This window comes from Diplotaxodon limnothrissa, linkage group LG12 (genome assembly GCF_057381915.1).
Source record: "Diplotaxodon limnothrissa isolate DT_005_m linkage group LG12, D_limnothrissa_male_GT1.1, whole genome shotgun sequence".
NCBI classification, from domain to species: domain Eukaryota; kingdom Metazoa; phylum Chordata; class Actinopteri; order Cichliformes; family Cichlidae; genus Diplotaxodon; species Diplotaxodon limnothrissa.
Genome location: NC_140607.1, coordinates 39,211,630 through 39,237,060, shown reverse-complemented (window position 1 = coordinate 39,237,060; position 25,431 = coordinate 39,211,630). Strand labels below are relative to the sequence as shown.

General features: G+C 49.6%; 33 non-coding genes across 33 annotated transcripts; all 33 read left to right on the top strand.

Moving 5' to 3' along the window:
* Positions 1–475: 475 nt before the first annotated feature.
* Positions 476–557, top strand: trnas-gcu (transfer RNA serine (anticodon GCU)). Its single transcript has one exon. It is a non-coding gene; the product is annotated as a tRNA-Ser (tRNA).
* A 526-nt stretch (positions 558–1,083) lies between these two features.
* trnaa-agc (transfer RNA alanine (anticodon AGC)) lies at positions 1,084–1,156 on the top strand. Its single transcript has one exon. It is a non-coding gene; the product is annotated as a tRNA-Ala (tRNA).
* Positions 1,157–1,837: 681 nt separating this feature from the next.
* Positions 1,838–1,910, top strand: trnaa-ugc (transfer RNA alanine (anticodon UGC)). The gene has a single exon. It is a non-coding gene; the product is annotated as a tRNA-Ala (tRNA).
* Positions 1,911–2,592: 682 nt separating this feature from the next.
* trnas-gcu (transfer RNA serine (anticodon GCU)) lies at positions 2,593–2,674 on the top strand. The gene has a single exon. It is a non-coding gene; the product is annotated as a tRNA-Ser (tRNA).
* A 515-nt stretch (positions 2,675–3,189) lies between these two features.
* trnaa-agc (transfer RNA alanine (anticodon AGC)) lies at positions 3,190–3,262 on the top strand. Its single transcript has one exon. It is a non-coding gene; the product is annotated as a tRNA-Ala (tRNA).
* A 681-nt stretch (positions 3,263–3,943) lies between these two features.
* trnaa-ugc (transfer RNA alanine (anticodon UGC)) lies at positions 3,944–4,016 on the top strand. Its single transcript has one exon. It is a non-coding gene; the product is annotated as a tRNA-Ala (tRNA).
* Positions 4,017–4,698: 682 nt separating this feature from the next.
* On the top strand, positions 4,699–4,780 carry trnas-gcu (transfer RNA serine (anticodon GCU)). The gene has a single exon. It is a non-coding gene; the product is annotated as a tRNA-Ser (tRNA).
* A 526-nt stretch (positions 4,781–5,306) lies between these two features.
* Positions 5,307–5,379, top strand: trnaa-agc (transfer RNA alanine (anticodon AGC)). The gene has a single exon. It is a non-coding gene; the product is annotated as a tRNA-Ala (tRNA).
* A 681-nt stretch (positions 5,380–6,060) lies between these two features.
* Positions 6,061–6,133, top strand: trnaa-ugc (transfer RNA alanine (anticodon UGC)). Its single transcript has one exon. It is a non-coding gene; the product is annotated as a tRNA-Ala (tRNA).
* A 682-nt stretch (positions 6,134–6,815) lies between these two features.
* Positions 6,816–6,897, top strand: trnas-gcu (transfer RNA serine (anticodon GCU)). Its single transcript has one exon. It is a non-coding gene; the product is annotated as a tRNA-Ser (tRNA).
* Positions 6,898–8,177: 1,280 nt separating this feature from the next.
* Positions 8,178–8,250, top strand: trnaa-ugc (transfer RNA alanine (anticodon UGC)). The gene has a single exon. It is a non-coding gene; the product is annotated as a tRNA-Ala (tRNA).
* A 682-nt stretch (positions 8,251–8,932) lies between these two features.
* trnas-gcu (transfer RNA serine (anticodon GCU)) lies at positions 8,933–9,014 on the top strand. Its single transcript has one exon. It is a non-coding gene; the product is annotated as a tRNA-Ser (tRNA).
* A 515-nt stretch (positions 9,015–9,529) lies between these two features.
* Positions 9,530–9,602, top strand: trnaa-agc (transfer RNA alanine (anticodon AGC)). Its single transcript has one exon. It is a non-coding gene; the product is annotated as a tRNA-Ala (tRNA).
* Positions 9,603–10,283: 681 nt separating this feature from the next.
* Positions 10,284–10,356, top strand: trnaa-ugc (transfer RNA alanine (anticodon UGC)). The gene has a single exon. It is a non-coding gene; the product is annotated as a tRNA-Ala (tRNA).
* Positions 10,357–11,038: 682 nt separating this feature from the next.
* Positions 11,039–11,120, top strand: trnas-gcu (transfer RNA serine (anticodon GCU)). The gene has a single exon. It is a non-coding gene; the product is annotated as a tRNA-Ser (tRNA).
* Positions 11,121–11,635: 515 nt separating this feature from the next.
* On the top strand, positions 11,636–11,708 carry trnaa-agc (transfer RNA alanine (anticodon AGC)). The gene has a single exon. It is a non-coding gene; the product is annotated as a tRNA-Ala (tRNA).
* A 681-nt stretch (positions 11,709–12,389) lies between these two features.
* trnaa-ugc (transfer RNA alanine (anticodon UGC)) lies at positions 12,390–12,462 on the top strand. Its single transcript has one exon. It is a non-coding gene; the product is annotated as a tRNA-Ala (tRNA).
* A 682-nt stretch (positions 12,463–13,144) lies between these two features.
* trnas-gcu (transfer RNA serine (anticodon GCU)) lies at positions 13,145–13,226 on the top strand. Its single transcript has one exon. It is a non-coding gene; the product is annotated as a tRNA-Ser (tRNA).
* A 515-nt stretch (positions 13,227–13,741) lies between these two features.
* Positions 13,742–13,814, top strand: trnaa-agc (transfer RNA alanine (anticodon AGC)). Its single transcript has one exon. It is a non-coding gene; the product is annotated as a tRNA-Ala (tRNA).
* A 681-nt stretch (positions 13,815–14,495) lies between these two features.
* trnaa-ugc (transfer RNA alanine (anticodon UGC)) lies at positions 14,496–14,568 on the top strand. The gene has a single exon. It is a non-coding gene; the product is annotated as a tRNA-Ala (tRNA).
* A 682-nt stretch (positions 14,569–15,250) lies between these two features.
* trnas-gcu (transfer RNA serine (anticodon GCU)) lies at positions 15,251–15,332 on the top strand. The gene has a single exon. It is a non-coding gene; the product is annotated as a tRNA-Ser (tRNA).
* A 515-nt stretch (positions 15,333–15,847) lies between these two features.
* On the top strand, positions 15,848–15,920 carry trnaa-agc (transfer RNA alanine (anticodon AGC)). The gene has a single exon. It is a non-coding gene; the product is annotated as a tRNA-Ala (tRNA).
* Positions 15,921–18,143: 2,223 nt separating this feature from the next.
* Positions 18,144–18,216, top strand: trnaa-ugc (transfer RNA alanine (anticodon UGC)). Its single transcript has one exon. It is a non-coding gene; the product is annotated as a tRNA-Ala (tRNA).
* Positions 18,217–18,898: 682 nt separating this feature from the next.
* On the top strand, positions 18,899–18,980 carry trnas-gcu (transfer RNA serine (anticodon GCU)). Its single transcript has one exon. It is a non-coding gene; the product is annotated as a tRNA-Ser (tRNA).
* Positions 18,981–19,506: 526 nt separating this feature from the next.
* On the top strand, positions 19,507–19,579 carry trnaa-agc (transfer RNA alanine (anticodon AGC)). Its single transcript has one exon. It is a non-coding gene; the product is annotated as a tRNA-Ala (tRNA).
* Positions 19,580–20,260: 681 nt separating this feature from the next.
* Positions 20,261–20,333, top strand: trnaa-ugc (transfer RNA alanine (anticodon UGC)). The gene has a single exon. It is a non-coding gene; the product is annotated as a tRNA-Ala (tRNA).
* Positions 20,334–21,015: 682 nt separating this feature from the next.
* trnas-gcu (transfer RNA serine (anticodon GCU)) lies at positions 21,016–21,097 on the top strand. Its single transcript has one exon. It is a non-coding gene; the product is annotated as a tRNA-Ser (tRNA).
* Positions 21,098–21,623: 526 nt separating this feature from the next.
* On the top strand, positions 21,624–21,696 carry trnaa-agc (transfer RNA alanine (anticodon AGC)). The gene has a single exon. It is a non-coding gene; the product is annotated as a tRNA-Ala (tRNA).
* A 681-nt stretch (positions 21,697–22,377) lies between these two features.
* Positions 22,378–22,450, top strand: trnaa-ugc (transfer RNA alanine (anticodon UGC)). The gene has a single exon. It is a non-coding gene; the product is annotated as a tRNA-Ala (tRNA).
* Positions 22,451–23,132: 682 nt separating this feature from the next.
* trnas-gcu (transfer RNA serine (anticodon GCU)) lies at positions 23,133–23,214 on the top strand. The gene has a single exon. It is a non-coding gene; the product is annotated as a tRNA-Ser (tRNA).
* Positions 23,215–23,740: 526 nt separating this feature from the next.
* trnaa-agc (transfer RNA alanine (anticodon AGC)) lies at positions 23,741–23,813 on the top strand. Its single transcript has one exon. It is a non-coding gene; the product is annotated as a tRNA-Ala (tRNA).
* Positions 23,814–24,494: 681 nt separating this feature from the next.
* On the top strand, positions 24,495–24,567 carry trnaa-ugc (transfer RNA alanine (anticodon UGC)). The gene has a single exon. It is a non-coding gene; the product is annotated as a tRNA-Ala (tRNA).
* Positions 24,568–25,249: 682 nt separating this feature from the next.
* On the top strand, positions 25,250–25,331 carry trnas-gcu (transfer RNA serine (anticodon GCU)). The gene has a single exon. It is a non-coding gene; the product is annotated as a tRNA-Ser (tRNA).
* The last annotated feature ends 100 nt before the right edge of the window (positions 25,332–25,431 follow it).

The window sequence follows — 25,431 nt, the reverse complement described above, 5'->3', positions numbered from 1 at the left end:
GGAGTGTCCAGGATGGAACAGATGTGAAATGACCACGTGCGAGGGACAGCTGGGGTTGAGCCGTTTGCAGACGACGTTAGGCCAGCAAGGCTGAGGTGATTTGCACATGTGCAGAGGAGGGATATAAGATATACTGGGAAAAGGGTGTTAAATACGGAGCGGCTGGGCAGGAGAATAAGAGAAAGACCAAAGACAACGTTCATAGACGTAGCCAAGTAGGACATGCAGAGGGTTGGTGTGACAGAGGAGAATGCTAGGGGCAGGGTGAGATGGAGGCAGACGATCCACTCTGGCAACCCCCAAGAAGAACAGGCTCAAAGAAGAAGCCAGCATCACTCCAGGCTTCTACCAAAGTGTTACGCAGCCCCTCGTCGGGGATCTGGAGTCAATCTCCCTGCGTCCATACACCAGCGATCAGCTCACACATTATCCCTCGTCAATTCCCAATGCTACTGGCAAAGAGCAGTGTGCGGCAGATGAGGTGGCCGAGAGGTTAAGGCGATGGACTGCTAATCCATTGTGCTGTGCACGCGTGGGTTCGAATCCCATCCTCGTCGAGAGCTCTTTCTGCTTATGTTGATGCATCTTGTCAGTGTAAGATTGGCTGCCAAAGCAGGCATGATGCAATGCTCTTCTTTGGCTCAGTATTCACTTTAGTTCACCATGTGGTCTTGTTGCACAGGTCATGTTAAAGACAATGGTCTGCTAATACAGTAGTAGAAAGACGTTCTGCTTCCAGAATAGCAACATTCCTAATGGCCAACTTGCCCTACACTGAAAACCAAGGGGAGGAGGTCGGTAAGCATATTGATTAGAACCACCTCCCTCAGTTGGCTTCATTCAATGTGAATTAGCAGTGGCTCTAGTCCACAGTCCCTTGGATGTCCAGTCTCCTCAGTCTGTCTCTAAGGCTGATGGCATTCAGTCACGTTAGCATGACAGTGGATTGTCAGCGAGCCGCCTTAGTCTCTCAGCCACCTCCTGGGCGCTTTGCAGATTTCAGGATTTATGCCCCTTCCCTATTTTGATCATACAACAAGTATGGACAAAGTGTAGCCTGTAATAAGTAAGACATGTAGCACAGGGGAGTTAGCTCAAATGGTAGAGCGCTCGCTTAGCATGCGAGAGGTAGCGGGATCGACGCCCGCATTCTCCATTTGACACTTTGCTAGTCAGTGTCCCAATTGAATGCATGTGGCTTCCTTTGGCAAATCTTTATTTCACAGGTGTCGAACTCCAGGCCTCGAGGGCCGGTGTCCTGCAGGTTTCAGATGTATTCTTGATCCATCATAGGGGATTCAAATGGCTAAATTACCTCCCCAACATTTCTTGAAGTTCTCCAGAGGCCTGGTAATGAACTAATCATTTGATTCAGGTGTGTTGACCCAGGGTTATACCTAAAACCTGCAGGACACCGGCCCTCGAGGCCTGATGTTGTACACCCCAGGTTTATTTGCACTTCTCCGCTCACTACCTTTCAGGTACTACCATGTTAACGCTGGCTTCAAACCTCATCAATCTTTGACCATATGAAGTGATTGTCTCCCCTCTTACCCTCACAATACTGGCCGATGGCAGCAAAGAGTCCCCCGGCCCAGTCTGACATCTCTTTTCTCCAGAAGCAGCTGAAAGGGGCTTCCAGTGACACTCTCCTGGCGTACTGCGTAGGGCCCAGACTTGAATCGCTCGGAAATGTCTCGTGTGAGTTACGATTGCACCAAAGAGTCTTGTTGTAGTTGACAAGCCCAGAAAACATTGAAAGGGGGGTGTTGTGATTAGTTCCACCTGAGCTGAGGCTCCGTATGGCACGATGAAGCTGCAGTGCTCAACCCTCAATGGGGAATTAGCTCAAATGGTAGAGCGCTCGCTTTGCATGTGAGAGGCAGCGGGATCGATACCCGCATTCTCCAGGACACTTTTGGACATCCGCGAGGAGACCCAAAGCCATGCGTGTAGCCAATCCATTGGGTGTGTGTGGAGAACAAATTCAGGGGTGATTTGTCACACAAGGATAGCAGCAAGTGCGAAAGGCAAGCTTTAGAAGATGGTAGTGAGAGCTGCTCTGATGTGTGGCACAGATGGAGTCTGCAGAGTTGAAGATGATAAGCTTTTGCTTGGGAGTGTCCAGGATGGAACAGATGTGAAATGACCACGTGCGAGGGACAGCTGGGGTTGAGCCGTTTGCAGATGACGTTAGGCCAGCAAGGCTGAGGTGATTTGCACATGTGCAGAGGAGGGATATAAGATATACTGGGAAAAGGGTGTTAAATACGGAGCGGCTGGGCAGGAGAATAAGAGAAAGACCAAAGACAACGTTCATAGACGTAGCCAAGTAGGACATGCAGAGGGTTGGTGTGACAGAGGAGAATGCTAGGGGCAGGGTGAGATGGAGGCAGACGATCCACTCTGGCAACCCCCAAGAAGAACAGGCTCAAAGAAGAAGCCAGCATCACTCCAGGCTTCTACCAAAGTGTTACGCAGCCCCTCGTCGGGGATCTGGAGTCAATCTCCCTGCGTCCATACACCAGCGATCAGCTCACACATTATCCCTCGTCAATTCCCAATGCTACTGGCAAAGAGCAGTGTGCGGCAGATGAGGTGGCCGAGAGGTTAAGGCGATGGACTGCTAATCCATTGTGCTGTGCACGCGTGGGTTCGAATCCCATCCTCGTCGAGAGCTCTTTCTGCTTATGTTGATGCATCTTGTCAGTGTAAGATTGGCTGCCAAAGCAGGCATGATGCAATGCTCAGTTTTCATTTTAATTCACCATGTGGTCTTGTTGCACAGGTCATGTTAAAGACAATGGTCTGCTAATACAGTAGTAGAAAGACGTTCTGCTTCCAGAATAGCAACATTCCTAATGGCCCACTTGCCCTACACTGAAAACCAAGGGGAGGAGGTCGGTAAGCATATTGATTAGAACCACCTCCCTCAGTTGGCTTCATTCAATGTGAATTAGCAGTGGCTCTAGTCTACAGTCCCTTGGATGTCCAGTCTCCTCAGTCTGTCTCTAAGGCTGATGGCATTCAGTCACGTTAGCATGACAGTGGATTGTCAGCGAGCCGCCTTAGTCTCTCAGCCACCTCCTGGGTGCTTTGCAGATTTCAGGATTTGTGCCCCTTCCCTATTTTGATCATACAACAAGTATGGACAAAGTGTAGCCTGTAATAAGTAAGACATGTGGCACAGGGGAGTTAGCTCAAATGGTAGAGCGCTCGCTTAGCATGCGAGAGGTAGCGGGATCGACGCCCGCATTCTCCATTTGACACTTTGCTAGTCAGTGTCCCAATTGAATGCATGTGGCTTCCTTTGGCAAATCTTTATTTCACAGGTGTCGAACTCCAGGCCTCGAGGGCCGGTGTCCTGCAGGTTTCAGATGTATTCTTGATCCATCATAGGGGATTCAAATGGCTAAATTACCTCCCCAACATTTCTTGAAGTTCTCCAGAGGCCTGGTAATGAACTAATCATTTGATTCAGGTGTGTTGACCCAGGGTTATACCTAAAACCTGCAGGACACCAGCCCTCGAGGCCTGATGTTGTACACCCCAGGTTTATTTGCACTTCTCCGCTCACTACCTTTCAGGTACTACCATGTTAACGCTGGCTTCAAACCTCATCAATCTTTGACCATATGAAGTGATTGTCTCCCCTCTTACCCTCACAATACTGGCCGATGGCAGCAAAGAGTCCCCCGGCCCAGTCTGACATCTCTTTTCTCCAGAAGCAGCTGAAAGGGGCTTCCAGTGACACTCTCCTGGCGTACTGCGTAGGGCCCAGACTTGAATCGCTCGGAAATGTCTCGTGTGAGTTACGATTGCACCAAAGAGTCTTGTTGCAGTTGACAAGCCCAGAAAACATTGAAAGGGGGGTGTTGTGATTAGTTCCACCTGAGCTGAGGCTCCGTATGGCACGATGAAGCTGCAGTGCTCAACCCTCAATGGGGAATTAGCTCAAATGGTAGAGCGCTCGCTTTGCATGTGAGAGGCAGCGGGATCGATACCCGCATTCTCCAGGACACTTTTGCACATCCGCGAGGAGACCCAAAGCCATGCGTGTAGCCAATCCATTGGGTGTGGGTGGAGAACAAATTCAGGGGTGATTTGTCACACAAGGATAGCAGCAAGTGCGAAAGGCAAGCTTTAGAAGATGGTAGTGAGAGCTGCTCTGATGTGTGGCACAGATGGAGTCTGCAGAGTTGAAGATGATAAGCTTTTGCTTGGGAGTGTCCAGGATGGAACAGATGTGAAATGACCACGTGCGAGGGACAGCTGGGGTTGAGCCGTTTGCAGACGACGTTAGGCCAGCAAGGCTGAGGTGATTTGCACATGTGCAGAGGAGGGATATAAGATATACTGGGAAAAGGGTGTTAAATACGGAGCGGCTGGGCAGGAGAATAAGAGAAAGACCAAAGACAACGTTCATAGACGTAGCCAAGTAGGACATGCAGAGGGTTGGTGTGACAGAGGAGAATGCTAGGGGCAGGGTGAGATGGAGGCAGACGATCCACTCTGGCAACCCCCAAGAAGAACAGGCTCAAAGAAGAAGCCAGCATCACTCCAGGCTTCTACCAAAGTGTTACGCAGCCCCTCGTCGGGGATCTGGAGTCAATCTCCCTGCGTCCATACACCAGCGATCAGCTCACACATTATCCCTCGTCAATTCCCAATGCTACTGGCAAAGAGCAGTGTGCGGCAGATGAGGTGGCCGAGAGGTTAAGGCGATGGACTGCTAATCCATTGTGCTGTGCACGCGTGGGTTCGAATCCCATCCTCGTCGAGAGCTCTTTCTGCTTATGTTGATGCATCTTGTCAGTGTAAGATTGGCTGCCAAAGCAGGCATGATGCAATGCTCTTCTTTGGCTCAGTATTCACTTTAGTTCACCATGTGGTCTTGTTGCACAGGTCATGTTAAAGACAATGGTCTGCTAATACAGTAGTAGAAAGACGTTCTGCTTCCAGAATAGCAACATTCCTAATGGCCAACTTGCCCTACACTGAAAACCAAGGGGAGGAGGTCGGTAAGCATATTGATTAGAACCACCTCCCTCAGTTGGCTTCATTCAATGTGAATTAGCAGTGGCTCTAGTCCACAGTCCCTTGGATGTCCAGTCTCCTCAGTCTGTCTCTAAGGCTGATGGCATTCAGTCACGTTAGCATGACAGTGGATTGTCAGCGAGCCGCCTTAGTCTCTCAGCCACCTCCTGGGTGCTTTGCAGATTTCAGGATTTGTGCCCCTTCCCTATTTTGATCATACAACAAGTATGGACAAAGTGTAGCCTGTAATAAGTAAGACATGTAGCACAGGGGAGTTAGCTCAAATGGTAGAGCGCTCGCTTAGCATGCGAGAGGTAGCGGGATCGACGCCCGCATTCTCCATTTCACACTTTGCTAGTCAGTGTCCCAATTGAATGCATGTGGCTTCCTTTGGCAAATCTTTATTTCACAGGTGTCGAACTCCAGGCCTCGAGGGCCGGTGTCCTGCAGGTTTCAGATGTATTCTTGATCCATCATAGGGGATTCAAATGGCTAAATTACCTCCCCAACATTTCTTGAAGTTCTCCAGAGGCCTGGTAATGAACTAATCATTTGATTCAGGTGTGTTGACCCAGGGTTATACCTAAAACCTGCAGGACACCGGCCCTCGAGGCCTGATGTTGTACACCCCAGGTTTATTTGCACTTCTCCGCTCACTACCTTTCAGGTACTACCATGTTAACGCTGGCTTCAAACCTCATCAATCTTTGACCATATGAAGTGATTGTCTCCCCTCTTACCCTCACAATACTGGCCGATGGCAGCAAAGAGTCCCCCGGCCCAGTCTGACATCTCTTTTCTCCAGAAGCAGCTGAAAGGGGCTTCCAGTGACACTCTCCTGGCGTACTGCGTAGGGCCCAGACTTGAATCGCTCGGAAATGTCTCGTGTGAGTTACGATTGCACCAAAGAGTCTTGTTGTAGTTGACAAGCCCAGAAAACATTGAAAGGGGGGTGTTGTGATTAGTTCCACCTGAGCTGAGGCTCCGTATGGCACGATGAAGCTGCAGTGCTCAACCCTCAATGGGGAATTAGCTCAAATGGTAGAGCGCTCGCTTTGCATGTGAGAGGCAGCGGGATCGATACCCGCATTCTCCAGGACACTTTTGGACATCCGCGAGGAGACCCAAAGCCATGCGTGTAGCCAATCCATTGGGTGTGTGTGGAGAACAAATTCAGGGGTGATTTGTCACACAAGGATAGCAGCAAGTGCGAAAGGCAAGCTTTAGAAGATGGTAGTGAGAGCTGCTCTGATGTGTGGCACAGATGGAGTCTGCAGAGTTGAAGATGATAAGCTTTTGCTTGGGAGTGTCCAGGATGGAACAGATGTGAAATGACCACGTGCGAGGGACAGCTGGGGTTGAGCCGTTTGCAGACGACGTTAGGCCAGCAAGGCTGAGGTGATTTGCACATGTGCAGAGGAGGGATATAAGATATACTGGGAAAAGGGTGTTAAATACAGAGCTGCTGGGCAGGAGAATAAGAGAAAGACCAAAGACAACGTTCATAGACGTAGCCAAGTAGGACATGCAGAGGGTTGGTGTGACAGAGGAGAATGCTAGGGGCAGGGTGAGATGGAGGCAGACGATCCACTCTGGCAACCCCCAAGAAGAACAGGCTCAAAGAAGAAGCCAGCATCACTCCAGGCTTCTACCAAAGTGTTACGCAGCCCCTCGTCGGGGATCTGGAGTCAATCTCCCTGCGTCCATACACCAGCGATCAGCTCACACATTATCCCTCGTCAATTCCCAATGCTACTGGCAAAGAGCGGTGTGCGGCAGATGAGGTGGCCGAGAGGTTAAGGCGATGGACTGCTAATCCATTGTGCTGTGCACGCGTGGGTTCGAATCCCATCCTCGTCGAGAGCTCTTTCTGCTTATGTTGATGCATCTTGTCAGTGTAAGATTGGCTGCCAAAGCAGGCATGATGCAATGCTCTTCTTTGGCTCAGTATTCACTTTAGTTCACCATGTGGTCTTGTTGCACAGGTCATGTTAAAGACAATGGTCTGCTAATACAGTAGTAGAAAGACGTTCTGCTTCCAGAATAGCAACATTCCTAATGGCCAACTTGCCCTACACTGAAAACCAAGGGGAGGAGGTCGGTAAGCATATTGATTAGAACCACCTCCCTCAGTTGGCTTCATTCAATGTGAATTAGCAGTGGCTCTAGTCCACAGTCCCTTGGATGTCCAGTCTCCTCAGTCTGTCTCTAAGGCTGATGGCATTCAGTCACGTTAGCATGACAGTGGATTGTCAGCGAGCCGCCTTAGTCTCTCAGCCACCTCCTGGGTGTTTTGCAGATTTCAGGATTTGTGCCCCTTCCCTATTTTGATCATACAACAAGTATGGACAAAGTGTAGCCTGTAATAAGTAAGACATGTGACACAGGGGAGTTAGCTCAAATGGTAGAGCGCTCGCTTAGCATGCGAGAGGTAGCGAGATCGACGCCCGCATTCTCCATTTGACACTTTGCTAGTCAGTGTCCCAATTGAATGCATGTGGCTTCCTTTGGCAAATCTTTATTTCACAGGTGTCGAACTCCAGGCCTCGAGGGCCGGTGTCCTGCAGGTTTCAGATGTATTCTTGATCCATCATAGGGGATTCAAATGGCTAAATTACCTCCCCAACATTTCTTGAAGTTCTCCAGAGGCCTGGTAATGAACTAATCATTTGATTCAGGTGTGTTGACCCAGGGTTATACCTAAAACCTGCAGGACACCGGCCCTCGAGGCCTGATGTTGTACACCCCAGGTTTATTTGCACTTCTCCGCTCACTACCTTTCAGGTACTACCATGTTAACGCTGGCTTCAAACCTCATCAATCTTTGACCATATGAAGTGATTGTCTCCCCTCTTACCCTCACAATACTGGCCGATGGCAGCAAAGAGTCCCCCGGCCCAGTCTGACATCTCTTTTCTCCAGAAGCAGCTGAAAGGGGCTTCCAGTGACACTCTCCTGGCGTACTGCGTAGGGCCCAGACTTGAATCGCTCGGAAATGTCTCGTGTGAGTTACGATTGCACCAAAGAGTCTTGTTGTAGTTGACAAGCCCAGAAAACATTGAAAGGGGGGTGTTGTGATTAGTTCCACCTGAGCTGAGGCTCCGTATGGCACGATGAAGCTGCAGTGCTCAACCCTCAATGGGGAATTAGCTCAAATGGTAGAGCGCTCGCTTTGCATGTGAGAGGCAGCGGGATCGATACCCGCATTCTCCAGGACACTTTTGGACATCCGCGAGGAGACCCAAAGCCATGCGTGTAGCCAATCCATTGGGTGTGGGTGGAGAACAAATTCAGGGGTGATTTGTCACACAAGGATAGCAGCAAGTGCGAAAGGCAAGCTTTAGAAGATGGTAGTGAGAGCTGCTCTGATGTGTGGCACAGATGGAGTCTGCAGAGTTGAAGATGATAAGCTTTTGCTTGGGAGTGTCCAGGATGGAACAGATGTGAAATGACCACGTGCGAGGGACAGCTGGGGTTGAGCCATTTGCAGACGACGTTAGGCCAGCAAGGCTGAGGTGATTTGCACATGTGCAGAGGAGGGATATAAGATATACTGGGAAAAGGGTGTTAAATACAGAGCTGCTGGGCAGGAGAATAAGAGAAAGACCAAAGACAACGTTCATAGACGTAGCCAAGTAGGACATGCAGAGGGTTGGTGTGACAGAGGAGAATGCTAGGGGCAGGGTGAGATGGAGGCAGACGATCCACTCTGGCAACCCCCAAGAAGAACAGGCTCAAAGAAGAAGCCAGCATCACTCCAGGCTTCTACCAAAGTGTTACGCAGCCCCTCGTCGGGGATCTGGAGTCAATCTCCCTGCGTCCATACACCAGCGATCAGCTCACACATTATCCCTCGTCAATTCCCAATGCTACTGGCAAAGAGCGGTGTGCGGCAGATGAGGTGGCCGAGAGGTTAAGGCGATGGACTGCTAATCCATTGTGCTGTGCACGCGTGGGTTCGAATCCCATCCTCGTCGAGAGCTCTTTCTGCTTATGTTGATGCATCTTGTCAGTGTAAGATTGGCTGCCAAAGCAGGCATGATGCAATGCTCAGTTTTCATTTTAATTCACCATGTGGTCTTGTTGCACAGGTCATGTTAAAGACAATGGTCTGCTAATACAGTAGTAGAAAGACGTTCTGCTTCCAGAATAGCAACATTCCTAATGGCCCACTTGCCCTACACTGAAAACCAAGGGGAGGAGGTCGGTAAGCATATTGATTAGAACCACCTCCCTCAGTTGGCTTCATTCAATGTGAATTAGCAGTGGCTCTAGTCCACAGTCCCTTGGATGTCCAGTCTCCTCAGTCTGTCTCTAAGGCTGATGGCATTCAGTCACGTTAGCATGACAGTGGATTGTCAGCGAGCCGCCTTAGTCTCTCAGCCACCTCCTGGGCGCTTTGCAGATTTCAGGATTTGTGCCCCTTCCCTATTTTGATCATACAACAAGTATGGACAAAGTGTAGCCTGTAATAAGTAAGACATGTGGCACAGGGGAGTTAGCTCAAATGGTAGAGCGCTCGCTTAGCATGCGAGAGGTAGCGGGATCGACGCCCGCATTCTCCATTTGACACTTTGCTAGTCAGTGTCCCAATTGAATGCATGTGGCTTCCTTTGGCAAATCTTTATTTCACAGGTGTCGAACTCCAGGCCTCGAGGGCCGGTGTCCTGCAGGTTTCAGATGTATTCTTGATCCATCATAGGGGATTCAAATGGCTAAATTACCTCCCCAACATTTCTTGAAGTTCTCCAGAGGCCTGGTAATGAACTAATCATTTGATTCAGGTGTGTTGACCCAGGGTTATACCTAAAACCTGCAGGACACCGGCCCTCGAGGCCTGATGTTGTACACCCCAGGTTTATTTGCACTTCTCCGCTCACTACCTTTCAGGTACTACCATGTTAACGCTGGCTTCAAACCTCATCAATCTTTGACCATATGAAGTGATTGTCTCCCCTCTTACCCTCACAATACTGGCCGATGGCAGCAAAGAGTCCCCCGGCCCAGTCTGACATCTCTTTTCTCCAGAAGCAGCTGAAAGGGGCTTCCAGTGACACTCTCCTGGCGTACTGCGTAGGGCCCAGACTTGAATCGCTCGGAAATGTCTCGTGTGAGTTACGATTGCACCAAAGAGTCTTGTTGTAGTTGACAAGCCCAGAAAACATTGAAAGGGGGGTGTTGTGATTAGTTCCACCTGAGCTGAGGCTCCGTATGGCACGATGAAGCTGCAGTGCTCAACCCTCAATGGGGAATTAGCTCAAATGGTAGAGCGCTCGCTTTGCATGTGAGAGGCAGCGGGATCGATACCCGCATTCTCCAGGACACTTTTGGACATCCGCGAGGAGACCCAAAGCCATGCGTGTAGCCAATCCATTGGGTGTGGGTGGAGAACAAATTCAGGGGTGATTTGTCACACAAGGATAGCAGCAAGTGCGAAAGGCAAGCTTTAGAAGATGGTAGTGAGAGCTGCTCTGATGTGTGGCACAGATGGAGTCTGCAGAGTTGAAGATGATAAGCTTTTGCTTGGGAGTGTCCAGGATGGAACAGATGTGAAATGACCACGTGCGAGGGACAGCTGGGGTTGAGCCGTTTGCAGATGACGTTAGGCCAGCAAGGCTGAGGTGATTTGCACATGTGCAGAGGAGGGATATAAGATATACTGGGAAAAGGGTGTTAAATACGGAGCGGCTGGGCAGGAGAATAAGAGAAAGACCAAAGACAACGTTCATAGACGTAGCCAAGTAGGACATGCAGAGGGTTGGTGTGACAGAGGAGAATGCTAGGGGCAGGGTGAGATGGAGGCAGACGATCCACTCTGGCAACCCCCAAGAAGAACAGGCTCAAAGAAGAAGCCAGCATCACTCCAGGCTTCTACCAAAGTGTTACGCAGCCCCTCGTCGGGGATCTGGAGTCAATCTCCCTGCGTCCATACACCAGCGATCAGCTCACACATTATCCCTCGTCAATTCCCAATGCTACTGGCAAAGAGCAGTGTGCGGCAGATGAGGTGGCCGAGAGGTTAAGGCGATGGACTGCTAATCCATTGTGCTGTGCACGCGTGGGTTCGAATCCCATCCTCGTCGAGAGCTCTTTCTGCTTATGTTGATGCATCTTGTCAGTGTAAGATTGGCTGCCAAAGCAGGCATGATGCAATGCTCAGTTTTCATTTTAATTCACCATGTGGTCTTGTTGCACAGGTCATGTTAAAGACAATGGTCTGCTAATACAGTAGTAGAAAGACGTTCTGCTTCCAGAATAGCAACATTCCTAATGGCCCACTTGCCCTACACTGAAAACCAAGGGGAGGAGGTCGGTAAGCATATTGATTAGAACCACCTCCCTCAGTTGGCTTCATTCAATGTGAATTAGCAGTGGCTCTAGTCCACAGTCCCTTGGATGTCCAGTCTCCTCAGTCTGTCTCTAAGGCTGATGGCATTCAGTCACGTTAGCATGACAGTGGATTGTCAGCGAGCCGCCTTAGTCTCTCAGCCACCTCCTGGGCGCTTTGCAGATTTCAGGATTTGTGCCCCTTCCCTATTTTGATCATACAACAAGTATGGACAAAGTGTAGCCTGTAATAAGTAAGACATGTGGCACAGGGGAGTTAGCTCAAATGGTAGAGCGCTCGCTTAGCATGCGAGAGGTAGCGGGATCGACGCCCGCATTCTCCATTTGACACTTTGCTAGTCAGTGTCCCAATTGAATGCATGTGGCTTCCTTTGGCAAATCTTTATTTCACAGGTGTCGAACTCCAGGCCTCGAGGGCCGGTGTCCTGCAGGTTTCAGATGTATTCTTGATCCATCATAGGGGATTCAAATGGCTAAATTACCTCCCCAACATTTCTTGAAGTTCTCCAGAGGCCTGGTAATGAACTAATCATTTGATTCAGGTGTGTTGACCCAGGGTTATACCTAAAACCTGCAGGACACCGGCCCTCGAGGCCTGATGTTGTACACCCCAGGTTTATTTGCACTTCTCCGCTCACTACCTTTCAGGTACTACCATGTTAACGCTGGCTTCAAACCTCATCAATCTTTGACCATATGAAGTGATTGTCTCCCCTCTTACCCTCACAATACTGGCCGATGGCAGCAAAGAGTCCCCCGGCCCAGTCTGACATCTCTTTTCTCCAGAAGCAGCTGAAAGGGGCTTCCAGTGACACTCTCCTGGCGTACTGCGTAGGGCCCAGACTTGAATCGCTCGGAAATGTCTCGTGTGAGTTACGATTGCACCAAAGAGTCTTGTTGTAGTTGACAAGCCCAGAAAACATTGAAAGGGGGGTGTTGTGATTAGTTCCACCTGAGCTGAGGCTCCGTATGGCACGATGAAGCTGCAGTGCTCAACCCTCAATGGGGAATTAGCTCAAATGGTAGAGCGCTCGCTTTGCATGTGAGAGGCAGCGGGATCGATACCCGCATTCTCCAGGACACTTTTGGACATCCGCGAGGAGACCCAAAGCCATGCGTGTAGCCAATCCATTGGGTGTGTGTGGAGAACAAATTCAGGGGTGATTTGTCACACAAGGATAGCAGCAAGTGCGAAAGGCAAGCTTTAGAAGATGGTAGTGAGAGCTGCTCTGATGTGTGGCACAGATGGAGTCTGCAGAGTTGAAGATGATAAGCTTTTGCTTGGGAGTGTCCAGGATGGAACAGATGTGAAATGACCACGTGCGAGGGACAGCTGGGGTTGAGCCGTTTGCAGACGACGTTAGGCCAGCAAGGCTGAGGTGATTTGCACATGTGCAGAGGAGGGATATAAGATATACTGGGAAAAGGGTGTTAAATACGGAGCGGCTGGGCAGGAAAATAAGAGAAAGACCAAAGACAACGTTCATAGACGTAGCCAAGTAGGACATGCAGAGGGTTGGTGTGACAGAGGAGAATGCTAGGGGCAGGGTGAGATGGAGGCAGACGATCCACTCTGGCAACCCCCAAGAAGAACAGGCTCAAAGAAGAAGCCAGCATCACTCCAGGCTTCTACCAAAGTGTTACGCAGCCCCTCGTCGGGGATCTGGAGTCAATCTCCCTGCGTCCATACACCAGCGATCAGCTCACACATTATCCCTCGTCAATTCCCAATGCTACTGGCAAAGAGCAGTGTGCGGCAGATGAGGTGGCCGAGAGGTTAAGGCGATGGACTGCTAATCCATTGTGCTGTGCACGCGTGGGTTCGAATCCCATCCTCGTCGAGAGCTCTTTCTGCTTATGTTGATGCATCTTGTCAGTGTAAGATTGGCTGCCAAAGCAGGCATGATGCAATGCTCAGTTTTCATTTTAATTCACCATGTGGTCTTGTTGCACAGGTCATGTTAAAGACAATGGTCTGCTAATACAGTAGTAGAAAGACGTTCTGCTTCCAGAATAGCAACATTCCTAATGGCCCACTTGCCCTACACTGAAAACCAAGGGGAGGAGGTCGGTAAGCATATTGATTAGAACCACCTCCCTCAGTTGGCTTCATTCAATGTGAATTAGCAGTGGCTCTAGTCCACAGTCCCTTGGATGTCCAGTCTCCTCAGTCTGTCTCTAAGGCTGATGGCATTCAGTCACGTTAGCATGACAGTGGATTGTCAGCGAGCCGCCTTAGTCTCTCAGCCACCTCCTGGGCGCTTTGCAGATTTCAGGATTTGTGCCCCTTCCCTATTTTGATCATACAACAAGTATGGACAAAGTGTAGCCTGTAATAAGTAAGACATGTGGCACAGGGGAGTTAGCTCAAATGGTAGAGCGCTCGCTTAGCATGCGAGAGGTAGCGGGATCGACGCCCGCATTCTCCATTTGACACTTTGCTAGTCAGTGTCCCAATTGAATGCATGTGGCTTCCTTTGGCAAATCTTTATTTCACAGGTGTCGAACTCCAGGCCTCGAGGGCCGGTGTCCTGCAGGTTTCAGATGTATTCTTGATCCATCATAGGGGATTCAAATGGCTAAATTACCTCCCCAACATTTCTTGAAGTTCTCCAGAGGCCTGGTAATGAACTAATCATTTGATTCAGGTGTGTTGACCCAGGGTTATACCTAAAACCTGCAGGACACCGGCCCTCGAGGCCTGATGTTGTACACCCCAGGTTTATTTGCACTTCTCCGCTCACTACCTTTCAGGTACTACCATGTTAACGCTGGCTTCAAACCTCATCAATCTTTGACCATATGAAGTGATTGTCTCCCCTCTTACCCTCACAATACTGGCCGATGGCAGCAAAGAGTCCCCCGGCCCAGTCTGACATCTCTTTTCTCCAGAAGCAGCTGAAAGGGGCTTCCAGTGACACTCTCCTGGCGTACTGCGTAGGGCCCAGACTTGAATCGCTCGGAAATGTCTCGTGTGAGTTACGATTGCACCAAAGAGTCTTGTTGTAGTTGACAAGCCCAGAAAACATTGAAAGGGGGGTGTTGTGATTAGTTCCACCTGAGCTGAGGCTCCGTATGGCACGATGAAGCTGCAGTGCTCAACCCTCAATGGGGAATTAGCTCAAATGGTAGAGCGCTCGCTTTGCATGTGAGAGGCAGCGGGATCGATACCCGCATTCTCCAGGACACTTTTGGACATCCGCGAGGAGACCCAAAGCCATGCGTGTAGCCAATCCATTGGGTGTGTGTGGAGAACAAATTCAGGGGTGATTTGTCACACAAGGATAGCAGCAAGTGCGAAAGGCAAGCTTTAGAAGATGGTAGTGAGAGCTGCTCTGATGTGTGGCACAGATGGAGTCTGCAGAGTTGAAGATGATAAGCTTTTGCTTGGGAGTGTCCAGGATGGAACAGATGTGAAATGACCACGTGCGAGGGACAGCTGGGGTTGAGCCGTTTGCAGACGACGTTAGGCCAGCAAGGCTGAGGTGATTTGCACATGTGCAGAGGAGGGATATAAGATATACTGGGAAAAGGGTGTTAAATACGGAGCGGCTGGGCAGGAAAATAAGAGAAAGACCAAAGACAACGTTCATAGACGTAGCCAAGTAGGACATGCAGAGGGTTGGTGTGACAGAGGAGAATGCTAGGGGCAGGGTGAGATGGAGGCAGACGATCCACTCTGGCAACCCCCAAGAAGAACAGGCTCAAAGAAGAAGCCAGCATCACTCCAGGCTTCTACCAAAGTGTTACGCAGCCCCTCGTCGGGGATCTGGAGTCAATCTCCCTGCGTCCATACACCAGCGATCAGCTCACACATTATCCCTCGTCAATTCCCAATGCTACTGGCAAAGAGCAGTGTGCGGCAGATGAGGTGGCCGAGAGGTTAAGGCGATGGACTGCTAATCCATTGTGCTGTGCACGCGTGGGTTCGAATCCCATCCTCGTCGAGAGCTCTTTCTGCTTATGTTGATGCATCTTGTCAGTGTAAGATTGGCTGCCAAAGCAGGCATGATGCAATGCTCAGTTTTCATTTTAATTCACCATGTGGTCTTGTTGCACAGGTCATGTTAAAGACAATGGTCTGCTAATACAGTAGTAGAAAGACGTTCTGCTTCCAGAATAGCAACATTCCTAATGGCCCACTTGCCCTACACTGAAAACCAAGGGGAGGAGGTCGGTAAGCATATTGATTAGAACCACCTCCCTCAGTTGGCTTCATTCAATGTGAATTAGCAGTGGCTCTAGTCCACAGTCCCTTGGATGTCCAGTCTCCTCAGTCTGTCTCTAAGGCTGATGGCATTCAGTCACGTTAGCATGACAGTGGATTGTCAGCGAGCCGCCTTAGTCTCTCAGCCACCTCCTGGGCGCTTTGCAGATTTCAGGATTTGTGCCCCTTCCCTATTTTGATCATACAACAAGTATGGACAAAGTGTAGCCTGTAATAAGTAAGACATGTGGCACAGGGGAGTTAGCTCAAATGGTAGAGCGCTCGCTTAGCATGCGAGAGGTAGCGGGATCGACGCCCGCATTCTCCATTTGACACTTTGCTAGTCAGTGTCCCAATTGAATGCATGTGGCTTCCTTTGGCAAATCTTTATTTCACAGGTGTCGAACTCCAGGGGCCCGTTCTTCGTACGTCGCTTACTACATCCGAGATCAAATGACACATCCAAGATCAAATCATCGCGCTAACCGTGAGCTCGCTAATCCGGTTCCCCGAACACACCTGCTGTTGACGATTACTACAGCTGGACGCAGGAATGTGACATCACTGGGTGTCGTAAAAGGGGCTACTCATCGATAGTAGAAACATTGATCGTCAACCCGCTGATTGGTCGGCGAAAATGTCGAAGGGGCGTGCTCGGTATTTTCCGGCAGCAGAGCAAGAACTCATGAGTGAGGGATTTCAGGAGTTTCAGAGTTTAATTAAAACGCAAGAGAACACTGCAAAGGCTGCAGAAGCAAGGAGAGAGGGCTGGCAGAAAGTTGCTGACAAATCAAACTCGTAGGTAATTTAATAATAATAATAATAATGGATTGGATTTATATAGCGCTTTCCAAGGCACCCAAAGCGCTTTACGATACCACTATTCATTCACTCCCACATTCACACACTGGTGGAGGCAGCTACGGTTGTAGCCAGGCTGCCATATCGCGCCATCGGCCCCTCTGGCCAACACCAGTAGGCGGTAGGGTAGATCTATCATATGACACTATATTGTCCAATATCATATGGCATTATATTATATTATAATATGTTATATTATATCCCCTTTCACATTAGAGCCACAACAGGACCCACAAGAACATGGGAACAAGTAAAAGTGGAATACAGGAGTATTCTACAGAATGGTAATATTTATCTCTTAGATTGCTTTGCGTCTCTTGGCAAGGTAATACTGGCCTGTAATACTCTGTTAGTTTGTTCATAACAGCAACCAAGAAAAGGGCAGAGGAAAAAAAGACAGGTGGTGGTCCTGCACCCCCTCGTCAACAAGTTGGTTAAGTAAATAATACCCTCACGGGAATATCGATATCTCTCTATGAGCACACTGTCGCGCTGAGCTAAAGGATCCTGTCTATCCCGCAATATACGCTGAATTCTGAGGACTCTCCTTATCAATCTTGCACCTTCCGCAATGGGTTGGTCGCGTATACGGACAGGACATGGCTGCGACAGGCTTCCCAAATCCACCTTCGCTTTTATAGCCGTGGTCTCTCATCTTGATTACACGAAGTAATTTACAATTACTACTCTGAAATATGAATTACATCTGTAATAATCACATACATGTAATAGAATGTTAATAGTACATTTCCCTTTTTTAGGAAATGACCTGTATGTATCTGTGTGACATCAATAAAAGGATCAAGTGCTGCATTATCTTTAGTTACATTGATGTTATTTATTTATGGTGAAACAGTGGTGGAATATCGCTGTTGCTTTCGTATAAATGAAGCGGACATACCTGCGTGGCCGCGATCTAATCCTGTTTACATAAAGTAAACCTGCTCCCGAGCAGGTTTACGCTTACGGCTCTGTTGCTATGACAGCAAGTCCCGGATGAGCTTCGGGGAACCGACTGATCCAGGATCACGCGAAATCGTCAACAATCTAATCCGGCTAACCTACTTAGCGAGGTACGAAGAACGGGCCCCAGGCCTCGAGGGCCGGTGTCCTGCAGGTTTCAGATGTATTCTTGATCCATCATAGGGGATTCAAATGGCTAAATTACCTCCCCAACATTTCTTGAAGTTCTCCAGAGGCCTGGTAATGAACTAATCATTTGATTCAGGTGTGTTGACCCAGGGTTATACCTAAAACCTGCAGGACACCGGCCCTCGAGGCCTGATGTTGTACACCCCAGGTTTATTTGCACTTCTCCGCTCACTACCTTTCAGGTACTACCATGTTAACGCTGGCTTCAAACCTCATCAATCTTTGACCATATGAAGTGATTGTCTCCCCTCTTACCCTCACAATACTGGCCGATGGCAGCAAAGAGTCCCCCGGCCCAGTCTGACATCTCTTTTCTCCAGAAGCAGCTGAAAGGGGCTTCCAGTGACACTCTCCTGGCGTACTGCGTAGGGCCCAGACTTGAATCGCTCGGAAATGTCTCGTGTGAGTTACGATTGCACCAAAGAGTCTTGTTGTAGTTGACAAGCCCAGAAAACATTGAAAGGGGGGTGTTGTGATTAGTTCCACCTGAGCTGAGGCTCCGTATGGCACGATGAAGCTGCAGTGCTCAACCCTCAATGGGGAATTAGCTCAAATGGTAGAGCGCTCGCTTTGCATGTGAGAGGCAGCGGGATCGATACCCGCATTCTCCAGGACACTTTTGGACATCCGCGAGGAGACCCAAAGCCATGCGTGTAGCCAATCCATTGGGTGTGTGTGGAGAACAAATTCAGGGGTGATTTGTCACACAAGGATAGCAGCAAGTGCGAAAGGCAAGCTTTAGAAGATGGTAGTGAGAGCTGCTCTGATGTGTGGCACAGATGGAGTCTGCAGAGTTGAAGATGATAAGCTTTTGCTTGGGAGTGTCCAGGATGGAACAGATGTGAAATGACCACGTGCGAGGGACAGCTGGGGTTGAGCCGTTTGCAGACGACGTTAGGCCAGCAAGGCTGAGGTGATTTGCACATGTGCAGAGGAGGGATATAAGATATACTGGGAAAAGGGTGTTAAATACGGAGCGGCTGGGCAGGAAAATAAGAGAAAGACCAAAGACAACGTTCATAGACGTAGCCAAGTAGGACATGCAGAGGGTTGGTGTGACAGAGGAGAATGCTAGGGGCAGGGTGAGATGGAGGCAGACGATCCACTCTGGCAACCCCCAAGAAGAACAGGCTCAAAGAAGAAGCCAGCATCACTCCAGGCTTCTACCAAAGTGTTACGCAGCCCCTCGTCGGGGATCTGGAGTCAATCTCCCTGCGTCCATACACCAGCGATCAGCTCACACATTATCCCTCGTCAATTCCCAATGCTACTGGCAAAGAGCAGTGTGCGGCAGATGAGGTGGCCGAGAGGTTAAGGCGATGGACTGCTAATCCATTGTGCTGTGCACGCGTGGGTTCGAATCCCATCCTCGTCGAGAGCTCTTTCTGCTTATGTTGATGCATCTTGTCAGTGTAAGATTGGCTGCCAAAGCAGGCATGATGCAATGCTCTTCTTTGGCTCAGTATTCACTTTAGTTCACCATGTGGTCTTGTTGCACAGGTCATGTTAAAGACAATGGTCTGCTAATACAGTAGTAGAAAGACGTTCTGCTTCCAGAATAGCAACATTCCTAATGGCCCACTTGCCCTACACTGAAAACCAAGGGGAGGAGGTCGGTAAGCATATTGATTAGAACCACCTCCCTCAGTTGGCTTCATTCAATGTGAATTAGCAGTGGCTCTAGTCCACAGTCCCTTGGATGTCCAGTCTCCTCAGTCTGTCTCTAAGGCTGATGGCATTCAGTCACGTTAGCATGACAGTGGATTGTCAGCGAGCCGCCTTAGTCTCTCAGCCACCTCCTGGGTGCTTTGCAGATTTCAGGATTTGTGCCCCTTCCCTATTTTGATCATACAACAAGTATGGACAAAGTGTAGCCTGTAATAAGTAAGACATGTGGCACAGGGGAGTTAGCTCAAATGGTAGAGCGCTCGCTTAGCATGCGAGAGGTAGCGGGATCGACGCCCGCATTCTCCATTTGACACTTTGCTAGTCAGTGTCCCAATTGAATGCATGTGGCTTCCTTTGGCAAATCTTTATTTCACAGGTGTCGAACTCCAGGCCTCGAGGGCCGGTGTCCTGCAGGTTTCAGATGTATTCTTGATCCATCATAGGGGATTCAAATGGCTAAATTACCTCCCCAACATTTCTTGAAGTTCTCCAGAGGCCTGGTAATGAACTAATCATTTGATTCAGGTGTGTTGACCCAGGGTTATACCTAAAACCTGCAGGACACCAGCCCTCGAGGCCTGATGTTGTACACCCCAGGTTTATTTGCACTTCTCCGCTCACTACCTTTCAGGTACTACCATGTTAACGCTGGCTTCAAACCTCATCAATCTTTGACCATATGAAGTGATTGTCTCCCCTCTTACCCTCACAATACTGGCCGATGGCAGCAAAGAGTCCCCCGGCCCAGTCTGACATCTCTTTTCTCCAGAAGCAGCTGAAAGGGGCTTCCAGTGACACTCTCCTGGCGTACTGCGTAGGGCCCAGACTTGAATCGCTCGGAAATGTCTCGTGTGAGTTACGATTGCACCAAAGAGTCTTGTTGCAGTTGACAAGCCCAGAAAACATTGAAAGGGGGGTGTTGTGATTAGTTCCACCTGAGCTGAGGCTCCGTATGGCACGATGAAGCTGCAGTGCTCAACCCTCAATGGGGAATTAGCTCAAATGGTAGAGCGCTCGCTTTGCATGTGAGAGGCAGCGGGATCGATACCCGCATTCTCCAGGACACTTTTGCACATCCGCGAGGAGACCCAAAGCCATGCGTGTAGCCAATCCATTGGGTGTGGGTGGAGAACAAATTCAGGGGTGATTTGTCACACAAGGATAGCAGCAAGTGCGAAAGGCAAGCTTTAGAAGATGGTAGTGAGAGCTGCTCTGATGTGTGGCACAGATGGAGTCTGCAGAGTTGAAGATGATAAGCTTTTGCTTGGGAGTGTCCAGGATGGAACAGATGTGAAATGACCACGTGCGAGGGACAGCTGGGGTTGAGCCGTTTGCAGACGACGTTAGGCCAGCAAGGCTGAGGTGATTTGCACATGTGCAGAGGAGGGATATAAGATATACTGGGAAAAGGGTGTTAAATACGGAGCGGCTGGGCAGGAAAATAAGAGAAAGACCAAAGACAACGTTCATAGACGTAGCCAAGTAGGACATGCAGAGGGTTGGTGTGACAGAGGAGAATGCTAGGGGCAGGGTGAGATGGAGGCAGACGATCCACTCTGGCAACCCCCAAGAAGAACAGGCTCAAAGAAGAAGCCAGCATCACTCCAGGCTTCTACCAAAGTGTTACGCAGCCCCTCGTCGGGGATCTGGAGTCAATCTCCCTGCGTCCATACACCAGCGATCAGCTCACACATTATCCCTCGTCAATTCCCAATGCTACTGGCAAAGAGCAGTGTGCGGCAGATGAGGTGGCCGAGAGGTTAAGGCGATGGACTGCTAATCCATTGTGCTGTGCACGCGTGGGTTCGAATCCCATCCTCGTCGAGAGCTCTTTCTGCTTATGTTGATGCATCTTGTCAGTGTAAGATTGGCTGCCAAAGCAGGCATGATGCAATGCTCTTCTTTGGCTCAGTATTCACTTTAGTTCACCATGTGGTCTTGTTGCACAGGTCATGTTAAAGACAATGGTCTGCTAATACAGTAGTAGAAAGACGTTCTGCTTCCAGAATAGCAACATTCCTAATGGCCCACTTGCCCTACACTGAAAACCAAGGGGAGGAGGTCGGTAAGCATATTGATTAGAACCACCTCCCTCAGTTGGCTTCATTCAATGTGAATTAGCAGTGGCTCTAGTCCACAGTCCCTTGGATGTCCAGTCTCCTCAGTCTGTCTCTAAGGCTGATGGCATTCAGTCACGTTAGCATGACAGTGGATTGTCAGCGAGCCGCCTTAGTCTCTCAGCCACCTCCTGGGTGCTTTGCAGATTTCAGGATTTGTGCCCCTTCCCTATTTTGATCATACAACAAGTATGGACAAAGTGTAGCCTGTAATAAGTAAGACATGTGGCACAGGGGAGTTAGCTCAAATGGTAGAGCGCTCGCTTAGCATGCGAGAGGTAGCGGGATCGACGCCCGCATTCTCCATTTGACACTTTGCTAGTCAGTGTCCCAATTGAATGCATGTGGCTTCCTTTGGCAAATCTTTATTTCACAGGTGTCGAACTCCAGGCCTCGAGGGCCGGTGTCCTGCAGGTTTCAGATGTATTCTTGATCCATCATAGGGGATTCAAATGGCTAAATTACCTCCCCAACATTTCTTGAAGTTCTCCAGAGGCCTGGTAATGAACTAATCATTTGATTCAGGTGTGTTGACCCAGGGTTATACCTAAAACCTGCAGGACACCAGCCCTCGAGGCCTGATGTTGTACACCCCAGGTTTATTTGCACTTCTCCGCTCACTACCTTTCAGGTACTACCATGTTAACGCTGGCTTCAAACCTCATCAATCTTTGACCATATGAAGTGATTGTCTCCCCTCTTACCCTCACAATACTGGCCGATGGCAGCAAAGAGTCCCCCGGCCCAGTCTGACATCTCTTTTCTCCAGAAGCAGCTGAAAGGGGCTTCCAGTGACACTCTCCTGGCGTACTGCGTAGGGCCCAGACTTGAATCGCTCGGAAATGTCTCGTGTGAGTTACGATTGCACCAAAGAGTCTTGTTGCAGTTGACAAGCCCAGAAAACATTGAAAGGGGGGTGTTGTGATTAGTTCCACCTGAGCTGAGGCTCCGTATGGCACGATGAAGCTGCAGTGCTCAACCCTCAATGGGGAATTAGCTCAAATGGTAGAGCGCTCGCTTTGCATGTGAGAGGCAGCGGGATCGATACCCGCATTCTCCAGGACACTTTTGCACATCCGCGAGGAGACCCAAAGCCATGCGTGTAGCCAATCCATTGGGTGTGGGTGGAGAACAAATTCAGGGGTGATTTGTCACACAAGGATAGCAGCAAGTGCGAAAGGCAAGCTTTAGAAGATGGTAGTGAGAGCTGCTCTGATGTGTGGCACAGATGGAGTCTGCAGAGTTGAAGATGATAAGCTTTTGCTTGGGAGTGTCCAGGATGGAACAGATGTGAAATGACCACGTGCGAGGGACAGCTGGGGTTGAGCCGTTTGCAGACGACGTTAGGCCAGCAAGGCTGAGGTGATTTGCACATGTGCAGAGGAGGGATATAAGATATACTGGGAAAAGGGTGTTAAATACGGAGCGGCTGGGCAGGAGAATAAGAGAAAGACCAAAGACAACGTTCATAGACGTAGCCAAGTAGGACATGCAGAGGGTTGGTGTGACAGAGGAGAATGCTAGGGGCAGGGTGAGATGGAGGCAGACGATCCACTCTGGCAACCCCCAAGAAGAACAGGCTCAAAGAAGAAGCCAGCATCACTCCAGGCTTCTACCAAAGTGTTACGCAGCCCCTCGTCGGGGATCTGGAGTCAATCTCCCTGCGTCCATACACCAGCGATCAGCTCACACATTATCCCTCGTCAATTCCCAATGCTACTGGCAAAGAGCAGTGTGCGGCAGATGAGGTGGCCGAGAGGTTAAGGCGATGGACTGCTAATCCATTGTGCTGTGCACGCGTGGGTTCGAATCCCATCCTCGTCGAGAGCTCTTTCTGCTTATGTTGATGCATCTTGTCAGTGTAAGATTGGCTGCCAAAGCAGGCATGATGCAATGCTCTTCTTTGGCTCAGTATTCACTTTAGTTCACCATGTGGTCTTGTTGCACAGGTCATGTTAAAGACAATGGTCTGCTAATACAGTAGTAGAAAGACGTTCTGCTTCCAGAATAGCAACATTCCTAATGGCCAACTTGCCCTACACTGAAAACCAAGGGGAGGAGGTCGGTAAGCATATTGATTAGAACCACCTCCCTCAGTTGGCTTCATTCAATGTGAATTAGCAGTGGCTCTAGTCCACAGTCCCTTGGATGTCCAGTCTCCTCAGTCTGTCTCTAAGGCTGATGGCATTCAGTCACGTTAGCATGACAGTGGATTGTCAGCGAGCCGCCTTAGTCTCTCAGCCACCTCCTGGGCGCTTTGCAGATTTCAGGATTTATGCCCCTTCCCTATTTTGATCATACAACAAGTATGGACAAAGTGTAGCCTGTAATAAGTAAGACATGTAGCACAGGGGAGTTAGCTCAAATGGTAGAGCGCTCGCTTAGCATGCGAGAGGTAGCGGGATCGACGCCCGCATTCTCCATTTGACACTTTGCTAGTCAGTGTCCCAATTGAATGCATGTGGCTTCCTTTGGCAAATCTTTATTTCACAGGTGTCGAACTCCAGGCCTCGAGGGCCGGTGTCCTGCAGGTTTCAGATGTATTCTTGATCCATCATAGGGGATTCAAATGGCTAAATTACCTCCCCAACATTTCTTGAAGTTCTCCAGAGGCCTGGTAATGAACTAATCATTTGATTCAGGTGTGTTGACCCAGGGTTATACCTAAAACCTGCAGGACACCGGCCCTCGAGGCCTGATGTTGTACACCCCAGGTTTATTTGCACTTCTCCGCTCACTACCTTTCAGGTACTACCATGTTAACGCTGGCTTCAAACCTCATCAATCTTTGACCATATGAAGTGATTGTCTCCCCTCTTACCCTCACAATACTGGCCGATGGCAGCAAAGAGTCCCCCGGCCCAGTCTGACATCTCTTTTCTCCAGAAGCAGCTGAAAGGGGCTTCCAGTGACACTCTCCTGGCGTACTGCGTAGGGCCCAGACTTGAATCGCTCGGAAATGTCTCGTGTGAGTTACGATTGCACCAAAGAGTCTTGTTGTAGTTGACAAGCCCAGAAAACATTGAAAGGGGGGTGTTGTGATTAGTTCCACCTGAGCTGAGGCTCCGTATGGCACGATGAAGCTGCAGTGCTCAACCCTCAATGGGGAATTAGCTCAAATGGTAGAGCGCTCGCTTTGCATGTGAGAGGCAGCGGGATCGATACCCGCATTCTCCAGGACACTTTTGGACATCCGCGAGGAGACCCAAAGCCATGCGTGTAGCCAATCCATTGGGTGTGTGTGGAGAACAAATTCAGGGGTGATTTGTCACACAAGGATAGCAGCAAGTGCGAAAGGCAAGCTTTAGAAGATGGTAGTGAGAGCTGCTCTGATGTGTGGCACAGATGGAGTCTGCAGAGTTGAAGATGATAAGCTTTTGCTTGGGAGTGTCCAGGATGGAACAGATGTGAAATGACCACGTGCGAGGGACAGCTGGGGTTGAGCCGTTTGCAGACGACGTTAGGCCAGCAAGGCTGAGGTGATTTGCACATGTGCAGAGGAGGGATATAAGATATACTGGGAAAAGGGTGTTAAATACGGAGCGGCTGGGCAGGAAAATAAGAGAAAGACCAAAGACAACGTTCATAGACGTAGCCAAGTAGGACATGCAGAGGGTTGGTGTGACAGAGGAGAATGCTAGGGGCAGGGTGAGATGGAGGCAGACGATCCACTCTGGCAACCCCCAAGAAGAACAGGCTCAAAGAAGAAGCCAGCATCACTCCAGGCTTCTACCAAAGTGTTACGCAGCCCCTCGTCGGGGATCTGGAGTCAATCTCCCTGCGTCCATACACCAGCGATCAGCTCACACATTATCCCTCGTCAATTCCCAATGCTACTGGCAAAGAGCAGTGTGCGGCAGATGAGGTGGCCGAGAGGTTAAGGCGATGGACTGCTAATCCATTGTGCTGTGCACGCGTGGGTTCGAATCCCATCCTCGTCGAGAGCTCTTTCTGCTTATGTTGATGCATCTTGTCAGTGTAAGATTGGCTGCCAAAGCAGGCATGATGCAATGCTCAGTTTTCATTTTAATTCACCATGTG